This window comes from Mastomys coucha, unplaced genomic scaffold (assembly GCF_008632895.1).
Source record: "Mastomys coucha isolate ucsf_1 unplaced genomic scaffold, UCSF_Mcou_1 pScaffold3, whole genome shotgun sequence".
NCBI lineage: Eukaryota > Metazoa > Chordata > Mammalia > Rodentia > Muridae > Mastomys > Mastomys coucha.
In genome coordinates this window covers 63,158,816-63,164,493 of record NW_022196909.1, presented here as the reverse complement: position 1 = coordinate 63,164,493, position 5,678 = coordinate 63,158,816, and the positions used below count along the sequence as shown (strand labels likewise).

Genomic DNA, 5,678 nt, shown 5'->3' with positions numbered 1-5,678 from the left:
GGGGGGAGGAGGGCATGACCATCCGTAATTCCAGTCCCAAATGATCTGATGCCTTCTTCTGGCCTATGTGCATACTACATAATCATGGTGCGCACACACACACACTCAGGTAAAACACTCATATACATAAAATAAAAATAAATAAGTAAAAACAAGAAAGCAGGAAATAGAAGGAGGAGGAGAAAGACATGGAAGAGGACAAAAGGAGAAAGAAGAAGAGGAGGGAAAGGAATGGTGGAGGGTAGGGGAGACCAAAGACAAGAAGGTCCAGAAGGAACTAAACGGAATAAAGGCATTGCTGGGTCCCATGGCAAGTGATGACATTCATGCCTGCCCACTAAGGTTCCAGTGGCAGGGAGGGGCAGATACAAAAGAATGAAATGGGAGGAACTACTCTGTTACTATAACAACAGCTTTCTCAGGGCCTCTAAAGACCAGAGTCCAAATCCCCTCCAGCCCATTGGGCCATGTCCCCTTGCCCAGCTGCCTCACCTGGAAAGTTGGTGTATACCACTCCCACACCCCCTCCCCGGCCTCTCAGGGGAGCCTGCTCATTTCTCTGGCCGGAAGCAGCTCAACTCTTCCCCAGCTCAAGCCTGGAATCCAGCTCATCTCTCTTCCAGACTTTCTTATCTCTCACCTCACCCACCCCTACCTCCTGCTCTGATCCCCCAAGAAGGGAAAAAAAATGAAGTTTAGGTAGGGGACTAGTCCATAGCACCACAAATTCACTGGCTTCTCCAACTCCATTCGAGACTCCTTAGAACCCAATTCTTCCAATGTGTCTGTCTCCAGAATCCAGAGCATTCTGGGTAACACTTCCTCTAAACAAGGGACATTAGAATTCGGTCCTCACCTACCTTCAGAACAAAGATCCAGACTCCTGCTGCAAAGATCTGTTTATATTTGCACACAGTCAACTCTCCCTGCCTTCCGGTTTCTCACCACACCTCCTGATAGAGTTCCAAATGCTTTTCCAAGGCAATAGTGAGTACCAGCCTGATCTGGTCCTGGGGGCACAAGCCAGTAATCCCAGCTACCCGGGAGCTGAAGTTCAAAGCCAGCCTGAACATACCGAGAGAAATCAAGACCATCCTGGGCAATGTCGTAAGAGCTTATCTTAAAAAGTAAGAACCCAGCATGGTGGAGCACACCTTTAATCTCAGCACATGGGAGACATTGGCAGGCAGATCTCTATGAGTTTGAAGCCAGCCTGGTCTATAAAGTGAGTTCCAGACCAGCCAGAGCTACATAGTGAGACCCTGTCTCAAACAAACAAACAAACAAATGAAAAATCAAAAGAGGACTGGGGATGTAGCCCAGTGGTTGAACACAGGTCTCTAGGTTCAAACCCCAGTACCAAAACACACACTCACCAAAACAGAATGAATGAAGCCACAGACAGTTCATGGCCAGCATTCATGAGCACATTATATATTTTCACCTAACACAGTATCATCCCCCTGCTCCTGACACCAGTCAGCACCTGCCCTTCCTTCTCTCCCTGTGCCACACCACAAGACAGCAGACCTGACTCATCCCTGGCTCTTCCCTGGACCCCACAGCACGCCCATTCCCTTGCAACAGTCCCAGATGGTACTTGCCTTAATGGCGACTTGCTACCCACTAGGCCAGTCCAGAAGCAATAGTTTCCTCTCTAAGAAACAGAGAGGTCTGCCAGACCAGTCTCCAGGCCAGCAGACAAGTACACTTGGGCGGGGAATCCAGGTAGGTGTGGCCTGCCACTTCCCGACAGCGTCCTGCCTCCTGGTGATGGAGGGAGGTGGCGGGGGGAGTGTCTATTGGCCAAGTCCAGGTGAAGCTCGGGAGTAGCAGAGGATGCCAGAAGTCAGTAAGCTTCCAGGGCAGGTCTGGGAGGGAGGAGGAAAGCAGCTTTGGTGCAGGTCTTGCATCTAGAAACTCTCTTGTCACAGTGCCCTCTGCTGGTGAGCGGCTGTCCCTACCAAAGGCAGTACGGCAGAAGACCAGAACCTTCGCCAGCCGGAGTTTGTCAGAAGACTATGGCCCTGCACAGGACTCACCTGGTAATCTTGTTCAAGTGCAGCCTCTGATTCCACAGGGTCTAGGCCAGAGACGGCAGCTCAAAGAAACTTCCTGGTGACAATGGAGCTGGTGCAGGCACTCTGGGTCTCTGTAGTCCTTCCTGCATGAGGAGATCACACAGGTACAGTGTGAAGAATTCACACATCTGCTCTCTGTCCCTCAGAATTGGCAGGCCAATGCTCTTGGGGGCGGGACACCACCATTGGCTGGAATTAGTGCTGTCACTCAGCCTGCTGGTGGGGGTAGTGGGGGGAATTACCCACCTGATTTCTGCTGTCTGAGTGAGGTTTGACTCTTCAGCACCCAGCCATCTTTCCAAGGGCTTTTGCATTGACTCCTTATCTTGGCTTCTGTGAAGAGCACTTCAATAAACATGAGAATGCAGAAAGGAAATCCTGGGGAGAGTAGGAGCTGAGGGATGGGGAGATACTGATCAATGGATTACAGTTAGATAGAAAGAATAAGTCCTGGTGCTCTTTGAGACTGCCCGTACAACAACGTGTCTATACTTAACAGTGGTGTACCTTACATTTTAAACTAGTTAGAAAACAAGATTTTGACTCTTCTCACAATTCCAATGATAATGTTTGAGGAAATTAATATACTAATTATGTTGATTTAATCATTACAAAGTGAATCCACATACCAAGATGTCTTGCATTATACCCAGCAATGCAATGTAGTTACCCAGCAATCAAAAATAAAATGCAGTTTTTAATATTTTTTCATTTGTATTTATGTGTCTGTGTGAGTGTATGTCATCTGTACACGTTAGCCTTCAGAGACCAGAAGAGGGCGTCAGATGCCCTGGAGCTGGAGTTCCAGGCAGCTGTGAGCCTCTTGATGGGAGGACTGAGCTCAGATCCTGTCAAGAGCCGCAAGCATTCTTAACTATATGCTTAACTGTTGAATCATCTCTCCAGCCTCTAAATAAAGCTTAAAAGGAGAAAGGAGGGAAGAAAGAAGGAGGTAAAGAAAGAAAGGAGAATAGAAAGAGAGAAAGAAAGAACATTTGTGGTGGAAAGATAGCTTAGTCAGTAAACTGTTTGTGTTGTAAGCACAAGGACCTGAACTCAGGGGCCAGAAGCCACTTAAAACTATCTTTCCAATCCTAGAGCTGGGGAGGTAGAAAAAGGTAGAGCCCTGGGCACACTGACCAGTCAGCCTAGCCGGCTTGATCAGCTCCAAGCCAGAGAGAGAACCTGCCCTAAAGGAAGAAAGAAGGAAAGAAAGAAAGAAAGAAAGAAAGAAAGAAAGAAAGAAAGAAAGAAAGAAAGAAAGAAGGAAGGAAGGAAGGAAGGAAGGAAGGAAGGAAGGGAAGGAAGGAAGGAAGGAAGGAAGGAAGGAAGGAAGGAAGGAAGGAAGGAAGGAAAGGAAGGAAGGAAGGAAGGAAGACAGACTCCAGCTGAAAGAACTGAGGCTGAGGGCTGTCCTCTGGCCTCCACGTGCACATGACATATTCCTTATCCACATCCACATATGTGCACCCTCACCACCTGCACATGTATGTGCACACACACACACACACACAAAAGAAAATATAGAAGTAGCCTTATCTCCATTCCTTTTTTAGTTAGTTCTCTGGTCTCTTGTCCCTCTCTGCAACTCCTTCTCCTCTGCTTGCATCCTTGGATGAAGATGGGAGGAAAAGCAAGACAAATATACCCCCAGAGAGCCTCGTTGGATATCACTAGGAATCCAAAGAGAGCAGCCAACCTGGTAAAGGAGACCTGGAGCCTAAAGGACAAGCAAGGAAGGGTGCCCAGAAGTCTCACAGGGAGCAAACAAGGAAGCTGTCTGTCTTTGTTACACAAAGCTGACTGAGTCACACAGAAAACTGGACTTTGCCAGCAGACGGGGTCACTCTCCCCTGACCCCCTTCGCGGTGTCTGGGAGGGAGAGCATTGCCAGGAAGCACCACACCACTCCTGCCCAGATTCCCTACCCACCTCACTGCCTGCTGCCTTCATCTCCGAAGCACGAAGTGCTTGGGGGCTGGGAAAGCTCTGCCCACCTCCAGTTCCCAAGCAGGCAGAGGCAGGCCAACTAGGAGGCTGGAGTCAGGGACCGTGCTCATGGATCGTGAGCTCATCTCCAAAGCTGGTGCTTGCCTCACTTGGAGACAATCTGGTCCCAGAAAGGCTCTAAGGACATCTGAGGGTCCATACCATCCCCAGGGTCAGAGAGCATGGGTACCAGTTGGATTGTGGCTCCAGGCTGGGCTGTTTACAGAAGGTCCAGATCTCACCATCAAGGGGGCTCTGGGCAAAGACTGATGCACCAGGAAGGAGCTGAGGTGAGGGGGAAAAGGAAGAGGAAGAGAAGTTCCATGGAGTGCTTGACAATAGGCATAAACTCTGGGCTCATTTAATTCCTAATACACACACACACACACACACACACACACACATGTTCTAACATACCAGGGAGGAGCTTGTGGACAGGAGCTCTCATGCAAACAGCAGCAGAGACTCCCCCATAGATGTCACCTCCCTTTTCATCAGAGAAAGGCAGGTTGGCCAGGAGCCTGGCTCCACCCCTTTCCAGTGTCTTGCCATCTTCTGCCTTATACACATCCTATATCATCAGGCCTGGGAGGTGTGTGCCTAAGGTAAGTCAGGAAGGCCTGGGGACAGGAGGAGTGATGGATAGCAGGAGGAAGAGAGTGGACACGGTCAATGAGGGAGACTCCAGCACTGGGTGAGAACCCCGAGATAGGAAGATGGGGAAGCAACTGAGTAAGTAGACAGTGAGAAGCAGATCTGCCCCATGGTCTGTCAGTCACTCTAGAACACCAAAACAATCAGATTTTTATTTCTGCCAAGTTGCATTGATCTTAAGACAGAGGCTGAAATACAGTAAGCAACTGAGAACATTGATACTGGCTGGGCCCTTCGCTAGAGGAGAGTCTAAACACTGGCCTGCGTGCAAATGGCACACAAAGAAAGCAGCATGTAAATGAGATGCAAATGACAAGGGCTTGGTTTTTTAATCAAAGACCAGGCCATAGTGTCCCTGAGAGTCTGACCACCAGAAATCTGGACACCTGTGTTTATGGACCAGACTGGGAATGGGGAGATGCAGAGCACATCCCTGCGGCTCCAGGAGCCGTTGAGAGAGAAGGCTTCAGAGAAGTCAGTTGGCCACGCCTGAATTGGGCAGACCAACCCAGGTGGGCCTCTTGAGTGTGCCAGTCTGGTCTAAAAAGATAAGATTGGGGGTAATGAGCAGGGCTATAGGGAGTATAACTGGCCCAGCAATTCCTGGCTCCTACATTCAGAACATGGCTGCCATGTGACTTCCTGGGGAGATGCGGACAAATATTTATTCACCCCAGAAAGGGCACTGATGGAAAACTAAAGAAATAGTCCCAGCAAAGTCCAGCCTTGTGAACCAACAAAGAAGCCTCATAAACCTCCCTCCTCCCTCTTTCCTCCTCCTGCTTCCCTCCTTTCTTCTTCCTCTTCCATCCTTCCCCACTCTTTTTCCCTCCCTCCCCCTCCTTTTCCCTCCTCCCTCCTCCCTCTCCCCTCCTCCTGTCTCCTTCCTCTCCCCTTCCTCCCCTCTCCTCCCCCCTCCTTTTCCCTCCTCCTTCTTCCCTCTTCCCTCCTCCC

The 5,678-nt window shown here is 49.6% G+C and overlaps 1 protein-coding gene across 3 annotated transcripts in view; it reads left to right on the top strand.

Moving 5' to 3' along the window:
* The first annotated feature begins 4,599 nt into the window (after window positions 1-4,599).
* The window catches only part of Tspo2 (translocator protein 2), a 3,735-nt gene continuing 2,656 nt past the window's right edge, over window positions 4,600-5,678 (top strand). For 2 of the 3 annotated variants that reach the window (XM_031347579.1, XM_031347577.1), the window contains exon 1: window positions 4,600-4,675. The gene's annotated coding sequence lies outside the window, so the exon portion shown is untranslated. The remainder of the gene's footprint in view (window positions 4,676-5,678) is intronic. The other variant, XM_031347578.1, reaches the window with a different exon arrangement.